The 22,038-nt window shown below is 36.6% G+C and overlaps 1 long non-coding RNA gene across 1 annotated transcript in view; it reads left to right on the top strand.

Annotated features, from left to right (window-relative positions):
* LOC125778646 (uncharacterized) overlaps positions 1-22,038 on the top strand; it is a 173,377-nt gene that overhangs the window by 38,052 nt on the left and 113,287 nt on the right. The window contains exon 2 of the long non-coding RNA XR_007422835.1: positions 7,792-7,827. This is a non-coding gene — a long non-coding RNA (uncharacterized LOC125778646). The remainder of the gene's footprint in view (positions 1-7,791; positions 7,828-22,038) is intronic.

The raw sequence follows: 22,038 nt of genomic DNA, 5'->3' as shown, positions 1-22,038 counted from the left end.
TCTCAGTCCAGGCCAATGAAATATATCCCAGTCTTACGCTATTCGCATAAATGGACGCCAGGCTGTTACATGTCACCTTAACAGCCTGTGGCAGCTGTGCTGGTTTGATGCTATGCGGCCCGGAGTACTGGCATGAATTGAACGAGTTGATTACCCAAATCAAATTTCGTTTTTTCAAAAGGTCCGCTAAGGGTTTTTGCAGCACTCCGAGAGCTATCCCCCCTGGGTGTGTATTGCTCGAAAAGTGAGCATCAAGCAAAATTGAAAGTTTATCTTCATTGTTCAAGGTCCACCTTTTATAGAAATTCTTAAGATAATCCACGGAGAAGGATGCTTTGCGAGGATATGCCTGAATCTGGAGGCTTGTCAGCAATCAACTTTTTTTGCAGAAACTTTTCCAGTATGGTTAGTGCATCTCAAATTAGTAGCTTTTTCGACTCCTCACTTAAAATTCTATTTATTCTAAGTTTTCTTGAGTTTTGGAGTTTTATTTTCAAGCTTTTTCCGCTCTCCACATCTTAATGCCAGTGCTTAACGCTCTGCTATTTTAGCACTCATTTTCGTATCACATTGCGTCTGAAAATATCCCGAAGTATGGGCATATCCCGCATATCCCGAGCAAGTTCGTTAAATGTTGCCGCATTGTGTTGTCAATTGTCATTAAATTTTTATGTATTTAGCATTGTCTGAAATGATTAAATTAAATTTTGGGGCGGCAGCAGTAAATAAATAGCATTATACTTGTTTATTTGTATTATTATTGCTGTTTGCTGTTTTTGTTGCTTCTATTGTTATTTGCCGCACAGTCAATCATGCTGAAGCTGGAAATTTTATTTACATTTGCATAGTCGTGCGGTGTGTCGCTACTCCCAGCTGAGCCCTGCCTGAGCGCACGGCTGAGTTGAGTTGAGTGGAGATACACAGTCAATTGTCATTGCTTCTCAACCAACTCCGACTGTCTGTCTGTCTGTCCGAATGTTTGCGCATCTGTCGAACGCGCCTTTCAATCACTCAAACTGCCGTGTGGCGCAAACATGCTGTAACGGCGTGTTGTGTCTGCCTGCCAGCCTACACCCCTGCAACCTTACAGCCGAACTTTCGAATTGCCTATCAGTACGGCCGCCTGTCTGGCTGTCTGTCGCAAAGCAGAAGCGCAAACGCACACACAGCCACCCACCCATCTGCCGCATATGTGTAAGCAATTTCGTGCTGCTTAATATCCTTTGTATTGTTACTGTCAAATATATATTTTGCATGCGTCCAGCTGTTTCGCCGTTTCTTGTCAAAAGTTTGTGTTGTTGTGCTTTGTTGTTCTGTGCGTGTGCGAAATATTTGCGCTGTGGAATTCTCAAGAGTATTTTCTATAAGCAAACGCTGCGTTTGCAATTATTTGCTTGCCGTTGAACATACACCGTCACACACACACATACAGAGACACGCAACTTTAACCCTTTTGTTGTCTTGCTTCGCATGCCGTTGCGTATCAGTAACAATTGTTTGTCTGCTGCTTTGACTATCTCGGCTGGCTGTCTGCCTGTCTGTCTGCCTGTTTGTTGGCATTTAATTTTTCCAGCTTTGTTGTTATTGTACAATGCATGCAGCAACACATCTCGTCTCGCTATGTGTCTCCTGTGACTTGCTGTTTGCTACAGTCCATCATTCGTTATGGCCAGCCATCACACTGTTGGCAATCGTCGTAGCCGCAGTTACCGCAGCAGCAGCAAACAGCAATACCAACAACAACTACGTGAAATTGTTTACTGTCTGCGCCAGCAAGTGTATCCATAAAATGCAAAATAGCATAGCTGCATTGGCAATCACTCACTTATTCAATTGCTCATGCACGCACACACACATTGACAGGCGGCCACCATACACATACACACACATGCACGCATTTGCGTTTGCTTGTAAGTCTATAGCGTCATTCATTTGCGCATTCATCGAATGCCGTCAATTTGTTTTCGAGTATCTTCTACTTGGTTTGCACTTATTGTTTCATTCCTTATTTGCACAGCTTGAGCTTGCCGTTTTTGCTGTTGTTGTTGTTTGGCGTAAGTCAAATGCAGCTGGCATTGCTGCACCTTCAATATTTGCCGTCTCTGCTTTGTTTTTTGCTTACTATTTGCCTGCGTATTTAATTATTTTGTGCTTCTTCTCAACACTGTGCGTGTGGTGGTGTTGCCATTTGCAATTGTTTCGTAATTAATTGTTTAATACTTAGTGAATATTTATGAAGCGCAAATAGTGTCTGCCTGATATGTACATACATATATAGTGAATGTTTAATATGCCTAACAAGCGCTTGGCGCAGTTCAATGCCAGATTCTTATTAGCGTCTATTGTTTCTGGCAGCTATCTTGCTATGACTTACAGTTTAGTGTGAGTGAGACTGTTGCAAAATCAGTATCAGTAGAGTCATTCGAGCAATCATATATTTTGCTGAGAAATGTTTCACTCTTCACTAACTCGCTAGAGACAGACAACAATAGACTTTGCTCACAAAGCCTCAACTTCAATATACGAATAGGTTTGGCTGCAGAGAAGTTTAAGCAAGACTAGGAGTGCTTGGTTTCATATAGGGTCCAATAGACACTCAAACAACAAAATGAAAATAAAGTTTTGGCAAATTGCGACTTATTTCGAAATACAGTAACCTTATAGCTCGATACATTTGACCTAGTACTGCTTCCTCTCTTCTAAACCATCTGAAAAACAGAAATCGGTTAGAATCCGTGTCACCAATTGTCTTCCTATTTCAGTCACTTTTCTGCCCAGTGTCCTCTATGGTACCGATTACCTTACTCACTGAGTGGCTTTTCCAAGTTTAAGAAGAAAAAATTATCACTGGGTGCCAAATCTCTAAAATATTAACAGTGGCTACCTACGCAAAGGCTCAACACGATGTTAAGTATCTGAAATAATGACACAATTGGTACTACTTTTTGAACCCTTGTGGATTATAGAGTTTCTTGCCTGGAAGTGGCGTTCAAGTATAATTTAAATCCCATTTTTTTACCAATCAATCTGAAGAAAGCTTCTTAAAATTGTGTTATACTACACTCGGTAGAATTTAGCTTTCGTAAGGGCGACACTCTACTCTACCTTATACTCCTTGGAAGTGGAAGTCACGAGCTCCGAGTGAGGACTTCAAGAAACAGTGAACAAAAATGAATAATATATAGATTACTATAGGAATAGAGATGGGATTTTTATTTCTCCTAAACGTTTCTCTAAGTTGGTCGCAGGTATTAGCCACTAATCCACCTCAAATGTTTCGACAACATACCGCATAACTCATCGGAAGGAACCCAAGAACTCTATCCAGGTCTCGGGTACTCGACGCTGTCCAGTACAACAATTATTCTAAAATTCAAACTCTATAGAATCATCTCGTAGGTCTCAATACCCTTAGAAGAAGAAACACCGCATCTTCATACCGTATTCCAAATATACCGTTAGCGCTTTTTTATGCATCGTCTCATATAGTACTATCCTTTCGAATTAATTTCTACTTCGTATATGTAGGTATTTAAAGATTTTAAACATGTGTACCTCTCTAGCCTCCACTACAACGCGACGCTACACTCCACTCACTCCATGAAAACTTGTGAATACAAAACAAAAAAATACGCAAAACTCCCCTGAAATGTGAAACCAATCAGATGGCAAGTAATTGGCGACATTGCTGCCGCATAAACAAGTGTAAACAATTCAAACAACAGTTCAACTTAAATTGCATTCAATTAAATGCAATTAAAGACCAAGTCGACTCCCAAGTGCTCAGTGCACGATGCTGTTGTTGTCGTTCACGTTGTTGTTGTAGGAATACGCGCACACATGTTGGCATGCAATGTGCGCACTCATTCCTACGAAAATCAATGACAAAGTCAATGCGCCTGAATGTATGCAAAGTGGCGCATAATTGCCGACTGACAGAAGCCTTGGCTGGGTATTGCAATTCTATGTTTAGTCTAGCGAAAAATATTGGCAAAATTTCTCAATTGTTTGTGTAAATAAATAATGCAATTACAAGTCGAAAGCGGCACGCCCACTTACCGTTAGACATGTGCAAATATTTTGTGGTGGTGTACACTGACGCATAGCTGTTTGAAAGTTTGCGCTATATGTTGTTGTTATTGTGGTGAAAACTTTGCCGTTAACAAGCGTTTTGCTCGTTTTAAAATCCAATTGAAAGCCGCAGGAATTGCAATTTAAAATCACTTGCCGACTGTCATGGTCAAGGGGGCTCAATTTTGTATGTAGAGTGAGTATGTAATGAAATGATTGGCTGCGGTGGCAAAACGCCACGACCACGGAATGGCGGTTGGGTGTTTGTTTGCCGCTTCGTTTGAGTTTTTTTATTGTTGAGGAGCTAAGGCGATTGAGGCTTTGGGATCCAGGTGAATCCTGTAAAACCCTGTACTGAGAAGCGACTTCCTTTTTGTTTAAAAATATGAGAAGGTCGAGTAGAAGTTTCAAGTCGAATAACTAGATTATCGTCGACACGAAGGCCTCGAAAAATTTGTTTTCCAGACGGGTCAACGAAGTTGGAGCTTTGCCAGATCAATCTATTGCGCAAGATTAGGCCTAGATTACCTCAGCAAGGTCGGCGAAAATCTTCGTAGCTATATTCCCTTACGGGTGCCGATTAGGCAATGAAGTAGTAGTTTCCAAAGCAGGCCTTGGTGATGCAAATGCATATATCCATCCTTTTCTTCTCGGTTACCCGAGGTTTCCCGAAAACAAAACATAGCATGGAGCTCGATAACGAAGAAAACTGGGTTAGGATATCAGCCCAAAAGTCCGTGGCTGTAATAGGTACTACCACGGACGGGCACTGTGACTCTAATTGCAATGTCGCCAGCGACCTTACATCTGCTGTGAAGGGAAGAGTTCGCGGCTGTAATGCTGCTGCTACTGCTGCAACGTAGAGCTGCTACAGTCCATGAAGACTCTGTCCACGAATGCGTTGAAAGCGTCATCACTACGGAGAAGGAAGCTTTGCTACACTCTCCGGGGAATGCAAAAGGTGCTAGGTCTGCGTTAAAGACTAGACCAAGAGTAAAACCCTGTATGGAGTCAAATTGCATATAGCCTTTCTACTATTATTTTCATGCACATAACACAATTTCTATTCCAACGATCACACAAAATCCCCCTGTGCCGCATTTTTGATTGAAATTTAATCTAAATTTGCTATTAACCTACTTGTTAGAGTGAATATTTCATTAAAATTCCGCACCGTAAACGTGCCATAAAATCTATAACAGCATTTATTGTTTCTAAAATTCAGGCACACCAATACCTGCTTAGACCAAATGCATTAATGTATTTATGAGCAGGTGTATTGCGTACGCCGCATCACACGCCCAACTGCCCCGAGCGTGATAGGCCAGCCTAAACAGGAATTGATTCACAGGCCACACCGTTAACAAAAACAACACTACAGCTTGGATTCTCTAACGTTTAGCGGCATTATTAACGGCGCATCAACGCTATGCGCTATAACAATCTATGCTATCGGTGCCTGCAGTTAAGCAAATTTACACACATCCACCGTTGTGTATACAGTGAAGTATATATGTGAGTGCATGTGTTCGAGTCTTTGCTCGCCAATGATGTAGTACTACGGCTATCGCATACCCGGTGAGTGTATCAGCGTGTCACTGGCGTTTGCACTCCTGTTTATTCGACGTCCGGTGATGAGTGCGTCGGTGTGCGTGCGATTTCGCTTATTTTCGGGCGATGCATTTTGTGGCAACTTCCCTGTCGCAGCTTCCGGCAACTGCTTGTTACTAGGTCACTTATCTACATATTGGCATACCTGTTTGTATGTTTATTTAATTGCATGCTTTGTATTAGTACCTGCTTATAGTATTTGTGTGCTGTTTTCAGAGGACTCTTGTCAAATGGGTGCCGTACAATTGCACTGTCATATGACAGCTGTCAAATGGCTGCTTTCAAATTTGTTGTCAAGTGAGCGCTGTCAGTTGGCTTCTGCTGTCAAATATGTTCTGTCAGAGGTCTGCTGTCAAAAAGCAGCTGTTGAATGGCTACTACGAAAACGTACTGTGAAATGGCTGTTGTCAAACAGGTGCCGTAAAATATCTCCTGTCAGATGCCTACTAGCAAAATGATACTGTCAAATAGCTGTTGTCAAATACCGTCAGAATATTATTATTCTGTCAAATTTGTTGTCAAGTGACTACTGTCAGACCGCTACTATCAAATTAATGCTGTCAAATATGTGAAAAAGCATCTGTCGAATGGTTGACGTCATATTGGTATTATCAGGCAGTTGTTGTCGAATTGTCACTGTCAAATGACTGCCCTCAAATATCTGTCATCGAATTCTTACCATCAAATTACTGAATTCAAATGGCGGTTGTTAAATAGATTCTGTCAGATGACTAGGCCATATGATATTAATAGTTGAGTATTTTGGTTATGTTTTGCTTCATGTCTAAGTTGGTACACGGTACGTTTTATGTCCTTACTAATACTCTCAACTCTGCGTTCTTGTAAATTCGTCTGTTTTGTTGACATACAAGCGTAATGAAATGCATGTCACGCGGTCATTCAGGTACTTTGCCGGATATCCGTTTGACATGTTGTATAAGCGCCTGCCAAAACTGATCACGCGTTCGGATACGAAAGCAACAATAGTGCACTGCTACGCAACAACAACAATGCACAAATAAATACTCGTCAAATTTTGCTAAGCGATACAGTGACTTCCAATGCACATTTCTCACAAATTAAAGTTTAGAAATGGAACCATTTTCCCCAAAATGTACTTATATGTATTATTATTATTTTCCTTCTCTACTGACACACAGTCAGTAAGAGTCTTTCACACTACACACTCGGCAAGACGTTATATGCAATATTAAGGAGGCTTATCCCACGGTATTTGGAACAGATTGTGGGGTCCCCCTTTTTGAATTAGATGGGGCACAATAGATTCCAATCGTCGAGCATGCTTTCAATCGATTATATCTTGCAAAAAAGCCGATACATGCCTCTTATCAGTTCTTCGCCGACGTATTTGCATAGCTCAGTCGGTAATCCTTCGGCCTCTGCCTTATAAGTTGATTTTTTATAAATATTTCACGTAATTTTACAAAAACATCTTCTCAACACATTTTCCTACTGTTCAGTTATGTATTTGTGTAACCCACAATGGAACCACTACCTGGAATCGCGGCTTATTATGTAAACTTTCTATCGTAAAATGTTTGTAGTTCACATACCTGAATGTTTTGAAAAGCTGTCATAGCGGCTTAACTAAGTTCTACGTAAAGCCACGTCAAAAAGTATGCAACAAAAGTGATATAAATGCCAACATACTGCAAAAACAACGAAACAGTTGACCTTTAGAACAGTCAAAATTTTTGTTTAGTTGTCATGTTATGACATAAATGATAGATGCCGAGGATCCGGTAGCAGTTAACGACTCATTTTATATTCTTGAGTTCAACTCTTAGCATCCATTACGTTTAACTTAAAGTATACATGTAGGCGCCTCCAAAGTAGCAAGCTTTATTTTAATTTCTTTTTGTCGTCTTGGCTGAAAAAAATAAGCTTAAAATCGAATGTTTTGCCAGTTTATTAATATTTTAATAAATAAATCATTGATATTAGTGGAGGACCCATTCAAAGAAGCATCTCATTGTTTGTTTATCATTTAGTTTAAGCAAACTATTTCAGTCTACTTAGTAGAAGTGTAACGTATTTTTTAAGCTGTCCATATAACTCTAAATAAAATTTTCTATTTTTCATTTGCAGCCTTCTCCACTCAAACACCAGCCTAAGTCTGCTAAGGTAAGTCATATTTATGCCATCCGAATCACCTATTTTACATATCCTTAACAATTTATATATTCGTCCTTCCATTCATCACCAAACAATCAACGCCATTCAACAAAAAGTAATACATTAAAAACACGATTTCCTTTATGATAATTTCAAGTTGTAAATTTGTGAATTGTTTGAAAGTCCGGCGGCTATTTTGAGACTTTTCCGACGCTCAGAAATCCGTGTGCGCAAAAGTCTCGTATAAGTATACATTTAGGCGTAAAATTCGCAAAAGTGTACACTTTTAGGCTTTTGCCTTACGAAGAGTCGTCTTAGAAAGATATAAATGTGGCATACAGTTAAAATAAACAGTTCGTTAAAATTCGAACATGCTTATATTTAAAGCTTCAAGAAAGTAAATATATGCCACAGCTACTAAAAAATTTACAAATTTTTGACAGCTCAACAGCGAAAAGGGTACAACAGGCTAGATGTTAAATAACAGCTACTGATGAATATATGGCTTTCACTTTTTGTAGGCAGTGAAGGAAGTCATATTTAATACTTAGTTAATGACGCGAAAGTGAAATAGGTGTAAGCTACAGCAATAATTTAAATTTCAGGAAAATGTGTGGCATACTTTTAGGCACAATGAATTTGATTTTAATGCTCAAAGTAACATTTTATAAAAAGTAGTGAAATACGTGAGTGCTGAAGCAATAACCTTCAGAATTTTAGCTTTCAATAAAACATGTAGCATACCCTTAGGCACCAAGAATTTGATTTTCATTATCAACACAGCTTGTCTTCAATTTTTTCTCTACTTTACATAGAGTTATTAATAATATAGCCTTCAATTAGCAGCAAAGCATCTTATTGCTGAGAAATTAAATATTAAAAACTCAAAGGCATGACCTACCCCACGAGCGCACTGCAGGGTTAAGACACATACATGCTTTTGACATACATATATAAAACTGTAAATAAAATACGGAAGAAATATATGGAAACCTCACCACGCAGTAAAGTTAAAAATAAATGTGCGTTATAAAGAAAAATTGCCCGGCAAATAAGATGAAGCAGCGCCACAAAAGATAGCTGAAAAACTTATTACCCAAAGCAGCAACTGATTTCGGTTATGCGTAGCAAATTGATTGAGTATGTGTACCAAATAACAGCCAGTTTTAGAAGATGAGTTACGACCAAGGCTACTTTGCAGAAGTTCTTGATTATTTTAAATGAGGAAATATGTAAGCGCGCTTATGAAAGAATGTGTGTGTGTGTGTTGATATAAATTTGCAGCTGCCTGGGCATGTAGATGCAGGCACCCAAAGTTTGAAAGCCTTTAGGCAGTTGAGCATAACTTTTTTGTTGTCTTGCCTGAACGCGATAAGCACAGAAGGAAGTGCCAAATATCTATATGTAAATACATGTGTATATTTGAAAAGAAATATGGCCGCTCAAAAGTTTTTGGCAAACATAAGAGTCTAGAAAATTTGAAAACAGTCTAACATTGTATTACTTACATTTGTTGTTTGCCATGTTCTTTGAGTGGGTGTGGTTTGTGTATATTTTTCAAGCATGTCAATTTTGGTTTAGATTTTGAAGCGAAAAATCTTTCGGATATATTTTCGGTTAAAAATTGGATAATAATAGATAAAATTTGGAGATATTTTTGGATATAATATTAGGTAACAATAACATATGTTTAAGGAAAGCTAATATTCTTCAAAATATCATCTTTTTGAAAATGGTTACTAATAATTCTCAAACTATTCTTTGAGTGGGTGTGGTTTATATATACATATTGTTCAAGTATTTGTCATACTTACTTACTTTGGATTTTAAAGGGGAGAACCATCTAGCAATTCGGATATATTTTCGGTTAAAAAATTATATAATAAAAATATATTCTTCAAGAATAGAGTCTTTTTGAAAGTGGTTATAATCATTTCTCAAACTCGTATTCATTTTATGACCTCCACAAAAATTTTAAGTATATTTTAGTGTGATTTCCCTGTCATGGGATCAACAATCTAACCTTTCCCTTACTTAGTTGACATTTATCATCTTTTCCCGAGTTATACCCAAATGAACCCAAATAATTTCCTAACTGAAAAATAAAAACAAAAAGCGACACAACTTTCTTATTTAAAAGCGATTAGGCGCAATACCTATGTCAAATTTGGCTGAAACCTCAAATCCAAGGTGTCAATTTATTGCACATAATTAATAGCCACGCTCTTAGGCACACCCCCTATAATCACATACTTCCTGTGTATGCGTAAAAAAAATGTAGGATACGAACTACAATATTCTGTTATCCTTTTTGGTCACTCCTATACTCCCACATTCGTAAGTCTGGGCTTGTCAACTCCTTTTCTTACAAACACTCAAGATTTAATGAGGCATTGAAATTGCTTGCATTGTGGTCTTACGATAATATGCTCAAAGTTGGGACAATTTCACAAAGATCAATATTTATGAGGACGTTAGTACTTAACCAAAGCATACACGTACGCAGCGCTGATGATGATGATAATAGCAGCGTGGTGGGAGAAATAGATGAGACTAGTATCGATATGGGCGCATGCAGAACACACAGAGATATGGAAGAATAGCATACATACATACATATACGAACTCTACAAACTTACAATGTGTACAAATGACCGTTACAATGCTGGCAAACCGTGCTGATAGGCGGGTGTTGGTATGCTTAATGTGAGCTCGGCAAAAGGTTATGTTATTGGAGAAATAATAATATTTCGTCTGAAAATACGTGCATGGCACACTAATATGCTGTGGCATACTTCAAAGTAATGACTTGGTTATATAAAAACAGGGCGCAAGGCGGATTTGTGGTAGACAAATAAGAGTGTATTGGCAATTGGCAAACTGCAATAAACAGAGCATAAGCTAAATGAGCTGAGAAATTGTATGGAAAAGTAGAATTTCATAGAGCTGCAGTGCGATGATAGGTTGTATCAAGTAGTATACAGTATAAGCAAAAATTCTGGTTTTATAAAGTGTGTATAGTCGTTCGGGTCTCTTTGGGAAGACTACAGTATTTTAAATACCATTTTTTAAACCGCTGTTTTCTATACACTTTTCTTCACACTGAAAATACCTATGCTGTTTTTCAACATTGTACCTATTATTTCGTTCGTATAAAAAAATTATTTCTACTGCTCGACCGACTAATAAGAAAATTTAATACCTTACAGTTCTAAATCCGATGACTACTCCTCCTGAACTTAGGAAGTGAAATCCATCTAGTACCGTAGAGGACCAAACTGAACTATGTGTGGCTTTTTGGCCTATCAGATTAACCTAACCAATTTCTAAATCCCTTTAAAATTCTTATATACAGGTACGATAATGTAATCTACTTACAGAATCACATTCTCCATATATTTTTTCTATTTTCCAATTTTTTTCATACCATTTCATACGTTGCGAAAAATGTATCTAAACTTCTCCTTTGGTTAATAAAAAAATTCAATGTCTTATAAGCGTAAATCGCTTAAAACACGACATATATGTATAATCTTATCCATGATTAATATAAAATTAAGGATTGAGTTACTATTTATAGCAATATTGTTCAGGTCAATCGCTTTTTCCCAGCTGTTTAGTATATAAAGAAATAAAAAAATAACATTTCAGCACGAAAATGCTAGGCTCTCACCTCTTTTTTCCATTAGGCCCTTGTAAAATATTCATACCCATTTATTTGCACATAAAGTACGAAAGATAATTTCTATTTGCAAGCGAGAAAAATTGCAATAAAAATAAAAATAAATTAACTGTTGTTGTTGCATTATCAGTGTGTAAGTGTGGCGTGAGTAGTTGGCCAGGCGTTAAGTTTTTTTCACTTTCGGTTAGTTGCTGCTTATGGTAATCATAAACTTGTTTGTTTATTGCATTATTAAGCTGTATTGTAAGTTATCGTGTTGCATTAATTGAATTGTAATAAAAATGTGCACAAATTAGAGCCGTTAATCGCGTGCTTAAATTGTGTTGCTACTGTACGTAATATCAGGTTCTTTCGTTGGGCTATAATGTATGCTTTGATATATATTTTTGATTAACTTTAGTTGAGGCATTTTGCTGACAGTTTAGCTGTTATTGTGAAATGATTTTTGTGATAGACAGGCTAAGAAGGTTGGCAAATTTCGAAGAGATATCATGCAATTTCAGATAACTTTCCATACAGGAGCTTGATTTTGATATGTGAGTTTGTATGGCAGCCATAAGCTATAGTGTTCGGATTTGTACAATATATCCGTCGATTATAGCGCTACTTTAAACAATAATATATTTCGTGAAGTTATCATGGCAATAAAAACAATTTTCCATACACAAACTTGATTTTGATAGATGAGTTTGTATGACAGCTATAAGCTATAGTAGTCGGATCTGAACAATATACCTGGCGATTATAGCACAATTTTAGACAATAACATATGCCAAATTTGGTTAAGATATCATGTCTTTTAAGACAACTTTCTATACAAAATCCTGGTTTTGATGGGTGAGTGTGTATGGCAGCTATAAGCTATAGTGGTCCGATCTGAACAAAATATACCGAGGTTATAGCACTGTCTTGTATAAAAATACATGCCAAATTTCGTGACGATATCTTGACAAGTAAGGAAATTTTTCATACAAGATTGATTTTGATAGGTGAGTGAATGGTGGTTATAATGGACCGAAATCCACGATTCCAACAAATGGACAGAATAATATGTTTAATGCTAGTAGAAGCAATAAGCGTATTACTTAAATATTTTATCGTTATTTATATGCCCTTAAGAGACTTTTCTACAAGCTACCCCTGAATACTACCCTATAGAAATATCAATCTTTAGTGGCAAGCTTCGAAGCCACTAAATATCTCACGCCTGTTGCACATAAACCGAACTATACAAATTCGTTTCACTTGAAGACATTATTATTAACAAAAAAAAATTATAAAAACAACAACACTATAACCAGCGGAAGGCGAAATACTTAATGAGTCTGTTGCACAGCATTTGTAGCTGAAGCCAGAAAAACGCCAACATACTAATTAATTGTGCGCAATGCTACTTATAGCCGCTCGTCTGCATACTTGCAAAGCAGTCAACTTACTTGGTATTACTCCGCTGCCTTCTTAACCAACGCACACACGATTTACAACAAGCTTTTCGTGCTGCCTTAGCATTAATTGTAATCCTTTTGCTTGCGTACGAACTTTCGGTCACAAAGGCATAAATATTTCAATGCAAAACTAACTGCATAACTGCTGTGGAGTTAAAGTACAAACAGAGCAAAAGAGATTTTTTCCGCTGCTGCACTGGCACTGCGCCGACGCTTATCCTTCCGGCGACTGCGTGGTCGTTTCGCAAAGCAAAGAACTTTCTTAATTTCGCCTCGCACATAATCAAGATTCAATTTTCCAACTGACGACGAAAGACGCAAGAAACAAAAAACCAAAATGAAAAAAATACAAAAACAAAATGTTTGCAATTACTTTTGCAAAGGCACAAAACGGCTCTGGTCTGCCCAAAATCTAACGCACACACTGCTGTATGGCGTTGCCAACCAAACGAACTGCTGGCTGTCGCTTGGTGTGTACAAGTAGTTGTTGGAAATTGTTATTTTCTTGTATGCTTGTTTCATGTTGCGCAAAAAGCGGCTGCTGTGTGACAAAAAGATTTACAAATTCGGACTTTAGTTGTGACTTTGACTTTGACAAGCGAGTCGACTGCAACAACGACGCTGGCTGGCGAAGCTTACACATTAACCGAGCCGTAAGCTTAGGCAAGCGTTGGTGAATTTTAACTAAAAGTAAAAGATGTAGCAAACGAACGGCATAAAGTAGTGAGTCTGAACCTGCAAGAAGCTGTGCAAGTTTTCCGCAGCAGCAATTGCTTCACTCTGCTCCCAAGGCACTGTTGCTTTGCTGCTTATACATATTTATTGTCCTTATATTTACTTTTTTTTGTTCTTTAGTCTTCTTGTTTAATGTCCAGTCTTCGAAATTCAAAAGTAACTCTGTCTTTTGCTAGCCATAAAACTCCCGCGTGGAAAGAGTCGCCAGAGTTGCAGTCGAAGTTGGAAGTTGGTAGCTGGCGAGTACTTAAATCAGCCCGGACAAGTTTTTGTATTTATACACTCAAGTGAATAACAGTTATTTGCGTAATTATCAACAGATTTTATTTCTCGTTAATTTTTGGAGACTGGGAGCCGCTTGAATTACTTTAAACGTAGCCGCTAGACGCTATGGTTCACTCAAGATCAAATTTATACGGACTGTTGATCTTTAATTTTTAAAACCTTTCTTTTGGTTTGCGTGGATTTGATCTTTTTTTTTCTTTTTTTTGTGTTAAATTTGATCTTCATAAGTCAAATAGTGTATATTTGACAGCTGTTTGATTACGACGCCAACAGTTTGTGCGGTGATTTTTACTATGAACCAGACCGGGGTTTGACTGTATATGCTTTAAGTTTTTGAAGGCGGTATACCATGCATTTAAAATTTCTATAATGAAGTGTCTTAGAAGACGACCGAAGCTACTACGTCTCTTGTAAATAATAGTAATACCAAAGCTGTTTACTGCTTTTTTATTATACCTGGTTATTTGAGGTACCAGATCACATTGACACCATTGGACTAGTCAGCAGAATCGTTAACGAAGCTTTTTCTCAAAGTTCTTGGAAGGCATAAACAATGACTCCTCACCCCTTAAGCGCAGCCTCACTATTGGTAGCCACACATTTGAAAAGGCTTTGAATAACTCGGAACCAGCATGAGATCTACGGCGCTTGGATATAGCTAAGCGGATAAAAATTCAACAAATGCGCCGGTTAGGCCATGTCATTCGCATTGTTGAGTTGACGCTCCTACTAAAAGCCCATTAGATTCGGAACCAAACGGAAGCATCCAATCGTGAGATCAAGTGCTTAACGACCTGTCTGCACTTTCGTTGCACAACTCGCGTGAGCTCACAAAGGGTAAAAGCAAGTGGAGAACGTTTGAGTTCTTGACAAAGACCAACCAACGGCTTTAGAAATCAAAAGAAGAAGAAGAAGGTTACTTAAAGTTAGGGAATTCTCAGCATGCCTCGAATTAAAAGCTTTTATCCGAGTTGGAGACCCTATGAAATATATACATTACATGAGGAGCTGAAGTATACAGTAAAACTTCTGTACCTGAAGGGATCTCAGTTAAAGTTATACCACTTTTAGTAACGAATGCCGGCCTTCCCCAACACCTTTTGGAGATAACAGCATCGAAATTTGTTGTCTCTGCGTATATTTGTACGCCTCGTAATTCTGATACTGATAAGTCATATCGACGATTTGGATTGTCTATCTTGTAACAGCGGCGGAGTACCTGACTGACCCCGTTCATCTTCCTATTATGAGTGGCCTTGTAAGATGCTGCTTGTATAATTTACTCACCATTCTTTTTCATCTGCTAATTTGGAGCAAGACTTTCCAGATATAGTGCCAAAACTCTCCCTGTTTGGAATTTCCGTAAGCCAGAACTATTGCAGTGGTTTCGAAATCAGTAAACCAACCATGAGTAATAGAAGTACTTGCTTTTTAGCTTAAACCAATAGTTCTTACCATTTTTTCTGTTAAGACTACAAATATAAAACTACTCAGCAGGATTTTCTGCAATTTTCACAATTTCCGTCAGCAGAATCAAATTACATCAAGCAATTGGGTATTTCGCAAGCAAAAATCATTTCAAACCAATTGCATATCCTTCGAGATCAACTTACTCGCCTGCATGATAAAGAGCACCTACTGCTACTACGAATGCACTTTATCGAAGCACCATTAAAATATCTACTTCAATTTTGATTTCTAATTTGGCAGAACTCAAATTTGCGGAGTCAAAAAGTTTGCGTAGAGCCGTAGCCGGCAGCAGGAGGAGTGAAATGGCTGGACAAAAAAAGTGGAAACAACAAACACAGCGTAATCAATTGGGTACAAAGGCATGGCAGTGACTGACGGAGACTTGCCAATACACACTGATAACCAAATATTTAGCTACAGACGAGTAGCCGCCGTTAGGTATAGGCGTCTACGTGTGTGTAACTTGGTTTGCAGTTAACAAGCAGCAACAACAAGAAATGCACTTTCGCTGCAATAACAGGAGACAATCAGGAAATACAAGCCATATTGCATGGCAGATTCACACATGATACATACATACACATACACACGTCGAGTTATAGACAAACGCCTTGCCACAGAGGCACACCAGCGCGCACACCGCACCAGCGCCATGACCGTGCCGATGGACTAAATGAGATTTCTTTGTTCTTCATTTGTTTCAATATGTTTGTCGACAATCATCATCAGCATCATCATCGCCGTAGTCATCTGTAACATCAGCAATGACAGCTAGCAGCCAGGAAGCAACAGTCAATAGCTAGCAATCCAGACTCGGTCGGCAGACAAGAATGAATGGATTGCAGGGCTGTTGCCGCTATATATGTAGTTAGCGCGTCAGATGGTTAGCTGGTTGGCTGGCTGAATGACTGGTTGGCTGTTGGAGAGGATGGACGGATGGATGAATGACTGCTTGGTTGGTTGGTTGTTTGTATGGCCAGATAGATGGTCAGGCGTTGGATGCCAATGGACCAGCAACAATAATGGATTTCTAATGGCCAAACAATTGCCGAACGGTATCTTCAAACAAACCGACACATTTGACTGCAAGCGTCTGAAATGTCGAGTAAGTTGGGCAAAAAAATAAAATAGCTTGTACAAGCGGATTAGAGGGGTTAGTGCTGAAAAGTATAATAACTAGCATGTAAGTGGTGGAGTCGGGAGAGAGAAGTTGGTGAAGTGTGCGAGTAAAGTGGTGGCTATTTTCCACTTTGTTTTAGCTCCCAAATTACTACAAATACAAAAGTGGGTGCTTTGGTTTGTGTGTAAGTGTGTGATGAGTCTGTTGTAGGCGCTTCTCGAATTGATGTCGGTTAAATTTATGCACACACCACTTGTCTAACACACGAACACCAACAAGCGGTGCGGACATAAAAACATTTAAGCATAAGCGCTCTCGCAACTCAGCGCAGCAAGCAAATCAAATTCGAAATCAAGAGCAAAATCAAAATCAATGTGAAAACAATGTGATTTTAGTAGCCCGCTGTTGAAGGCAGCAGTGAAGGATGTGCTGACCCCTAACCTTTCTACCTTTTTTCAGTTTCTCAGTTTTTAGCGCTGTTTAACTGGCGCGTGAGGAGAATGGCATTAACATTGTATTGTTGCAAATGATTTGCATACAGTGTGTGCAAAGCTAAAGTTATGGTATGGAAGGATATAGTATTGACCTATGATGCTATAACTGAGTGGCGATGGCCGTAACACAGCTACAACGCACAAAGTTTCGGAAATGGTTTTGAAGCACTGGGAGAAATGAGGTAATCTTTCAGTCAAGTAATGCTGGCAATATGGTTGAAAAAATTATTCAACAAGAGTGGATAAAAAAATAATAGTTCTAGTTTTCCCACAAACCACTAAAGCACTCCTTTCAAACAACAGGGTTGCCAAGGCAATATATAAAATTTTCTCATATTGTATATTCTACTTTGAATATATTTTTTCAATATAACTTTTAGTAACTTCAAAAACCCGTTTCATGAAAAAAATAGTTTCCTTTATTATTATAGTTGTAAAGAGTTGCCAACTTTTATGAATTTTAAAAAATATTTTCAATAATTTTTAATAAAAATTTATTTTAATCAAAACCCTTTTTCATGAAAAATAAATTTTTACTTATCAGTTTTGTTGCATAGAGTTGCCAATTTGTTTCGAATTTGAAATTTTTTTTTCAATATATTTTAATAACTATAATAATTTGTTCAAACGAAAATTGCATTTTAATTTTATATTTTTGTTGTATAGAGTTGCCACCTTTTTCGAACTTAGAAAATATTTTTCTTTGTTTTTATAATAACATCAAAAATCCGTTTAATGAAAAAATATATTTTTATTTATCTGTTATGTATAGGGTTGCCAACTTGTTTCAAATTTGAGTAACTTCTTTTCATTATTTTTTAATAACTACAAACATTTTGCACGCGCTTGCACAATTTGACATTGTCTGAGACAACGCCACAATCTACAAAGATATTGCCTAAATCGTACTTATATATCGAACTGCTAACCTATAAACTAACCAATAAAATATAAGATAAAATATCTGAAATTTCATTATGCATAATGCTGTTACCTTTATCATCAGCAATACTTGTAGAATCCAACCTAAATATAATACATTAGAAGTACCTATGGTATATATTCACTGAAACAGCGGTCTCTATGGTTCTTCTGTTTTCAATTTGAAAATTAGATTAAACTTGGATCGCCTCGAAAAAAGTTGCTTTTCAACCCGCGGACTTCAGTGTTTTTTATTTTTTTATTGAGTGATTCGAAAGCTTAACCCTCTCGCAGTAAAAAAAAACTGATTGAATGTTATAACACAGTCTAACTCAAACCATTGTGAAGGAAATTTATAGAACTGTTGAATTCTTCACTTGTAGTTACGAGATTTGTAGATTATTGCCTAAATATGCGCAGTGTGTTTGAAAATTTCCAATGCATTCCAATAAAATATACAGACAGCCACACTTTTGAGCATTTTATTATCCACTATGTGGACAACCGGAAGCAGAAGTACATGTTGTGTGAAAGCATTTAGAATACTATAGTGATTGAAGAGCTGGAACGTAAAGCGAGTTTGAGGAAAAAAACACCGCCTAACACACATATATAGATATTACATTTATTTGTCAGCACATATATGCTTGTATATGTGTGTATTTATTACAGTTAGCATACAATTTTAGTTGAAGTTGAAGTGGATAACGAGAATTCAATTTCCCTAACAACGCATCATCCCACAAACCAATAGCAGCACTATCACATATGGCGCATAGGCACACCTACACACTGACAAATAGCTGTAAACAAGTATTTATATGTTCGTTCAACTCTGCAAATAAGCAACACAGCCATAGCTCTTACACCACTGCACGGCTGCCCGTATGCGTTAGTTAGCAGCGCATCATTATCATGGCCAACATGGCGTGTACGTAACACACTGCCTATCACTCGCCGCTGCTGCAGCCATTCATTGTAGGCATTTAAATTATTTTAAGATCAATGTTAATATTTGCTTTTGATTTATTATGCTTTATTCTCGGCATCTGTGGGTGTGTGGTAGTTTGTATATTTACTTACATATACACGTGTATTTGCGCTGCTATGCAAACAAGCGGCGCGTGTATTGTATTTGTATGCATGTACACAAATTTGCGGTTGTTTGAGTGAGCTATTTTTTGCTATGTGATGTGTATTTTTTCAGCTTTGCTACATTTTGCTGATGTGTGGCAGCTTTCTTTGTATAAAAAATTAATTTATAAATAAGCTACACGAACATACAAGCTTACATACATATGCAACATATGGGGGTTATGCAGAGTACAGTGAAGTGTAGATATGTGGAATTTTCATAGTTTTAAACGCTCATGCTAAATTATATACATATAGTATAATAAAATGTTAGAATTTTTTTTTTTAATAAAAAACCGGAGTACAGTGAAGTATGGATAGGAAGAATTTTAAAAATTAATTTTTACCAATGAGTTGAAATTTTTGTAAAAAATATAAAATAAATATTTTTTGTATGTTAAAAATACAGTGAAACCTGAATATAAAGAACTTTGGACAAAAAATTTGAATTTTCGGTGGCAATAGAAAAAAAAAAATAAAAATAATTATTAAATATTAAATATTAAATGTAGTAAAAAATCGATTTTGAAAATAAATTTTTTAATGTTTTGGAATTTTTTTAGCAAAAAATTGATAAGAAATTCACATCTATATCTTTTTTTTATTTTTTCTCTTATTACAAAGAAAAATCTCGATTTTCTTTATTTTAAAATATACCTCGCTTCACATTTTTTTGAGAAAATTAAAAGCTTTACAAAAAAGTCTTTTACGATTTTTCATAAACCCAACCGTTTAAGAGATCTTAACATTTGAAGTTTTCTTATTTTTAAGCAATATGAATAAATTTTGTAACGCAGATAAGTGGTTATAATTGGAGAGAATTTTTTATAGACGGCTAGGTACCTATTTTTCGAAATACCAAACGAAAACAAAATATTCGATTTATTGAACACACCCTAATATACATAAATATAATCATATTTTACTTGAAGAGACTTTCTTAGAGCCGTTTAAATAGATTTTTTTCCAAAGTACGAAGTGAAAACAAAATATTCGATTTTTTATGATACACCCTAGTATACAATATAATTGAGTATATTATTACTTGGAGGTACTTTTTTAGAGCCGTCTAAGCACCTTTTTTACCAAGTACCAAGCGAAAACAAAATATTAAATTTTTTTTGGCACACCCTAATATACCATTTTGAAGTTTTTTTTTATCAATACTCTTCACACAACATAACACTGCAGCTAAAGTTATAAATTACATGAAAATAATCCTTAAAATTGAATTTTTTAAGTGTCTTAATAAACTAAAGTTCATCCTATCAATGCTTCACTGTACTACAATAAAATTTTATTTAAATTTTTGCCTGCACTCGTATTTATGTCTATGGCATATGTCATTAATTTTAATTTATAGCACAAACTCTAGCTGACGACATAAAAATACAACTATACACTAACAAAAGCAACAATATTTCAAGTAATTATATTTGAACACGCACAACTGTGTGTGTGTATATGTAACATGTATGAAAGTATTTGCATAAAAGGCTTGTTTGCTTACAGTCATTCAAAAAGGAAATGAAATATCAACAATTCATTGCCACCCATTGTGTCCCTGTGTGTGTGCGCGCCTAAGTATGTTTGTGCGTTTGTAGCGCGCAATAAGGATATTAAGGAAATTATGCGCTCAATTCATGCAAATCACAATCACAAATTAATTTAATATGTTCAGCATTGGCGCGTCTCACAATTTTACGGATTAACATTACCAATTTCATTGATAATGCCGCAATATCATACATGATGCTCAATACAATACTTATATAGTATACATACATACATATATGCAAATTTGTAGTTGCTGGCTGTGTGTGTTTGTAGGTGTGTTTGTCTGTAATTTCACGCATTCGCTCTTTGAAAGCATTAAATTATGATTAATGTAGTATCCCATTAAATATTTGCATTAAAAGAAACTATTTATCTATGTGTGTGGATAGTGTATGTGTGTGTTAGTGATAAATATATGCAATTTATAGATATATATTTAACCTTTGTGTTATCAAATAAGATTTTTAGTAAGCTGATAGTATTATGAAGGCTTTGTGGCTTTCATACAAGTTCAATAGCTTTCGAAAAATCAAATGAACGAGTGATAAAGAATGACGAATCGAAGAAACAAGTTGTTATAATAGTCTGTAGTAGTTAGTATTATCTCTAGTAGATAGTAGAAGGATAATAGCTGGTTATAATACTTTAGATAAGCTTCCAATAACTCACCTGTAAACCTGGCTTACTTTCTGATTTCCCTTAGTTTGAGAAGAAAGCAGAAATATATTTTTGTGCTGACAGAATTACAGATAGAAATATCATTAAGATGGAAAAGCAAATAATCCAGCACACAATCAATGTTTTTATTTATTAATTTTTTTGTGCAGGGCTATTGAATATCGGGTGGTCAAAAAAGTCTTTTCGTATTTCTAATCTTTCTTTCCATTTAGACCAATAAATAAATAAACAAATACCATCAAACCAAAATATCATCAACCACTTTTTGTTGGCTTCTCATATGAAGTTATGGGCATCTGGAAAAGCAAGCTCTATACATAATTCCCAAAACAATAATAAATCTGTCAAAGTATTATAAATTCCATTGGGTTCCATATTCCTGCATTTTAAACACGCAGAAGATCTAATTCTGGGGTCTGTAAAATCCCTAATAGGTCCATTAAGTGGAACAATGAGTTAGAGAATCAAGTCTGCTCTTCCAGTAAATTAACAAGTTTCGAAATTTTCCAGTAAATACAGTATTTGAAACTGTTTTCGAACTATTTTTCCCAATAAAACTAATCAAGTTCTTCTCTACCAAACTTTCTTGAACCCCTTTCAACAGACAGATCTCCTTACCAATCACTTAAAATATAGCCAAAGATTATGCAATGCCAAACATTTCCCACCGCGTCAGTAATGTGCAGATATTCAACTATT

Source organism: Bactrocera dorsalis, chromosome 5, assembly GCF_023373825.1.
Source record: "Bactrocera dorsalis isolate Fly_Bdor chromosome 5, ASM2337382v1, whole genome shotgun sequence".
Lineage (NCBI taxonomy): Eukaryota > Metazoa > Arthropoda > Insecta > Diptera > Tephritidae > Bactrocera > Bactrocera dorsalis.
The sequence above is the reverse complement of the archived record's forward strand: the minus strand, read 5'-3'. Positions and strand labels throughout refer to the sequence as shown.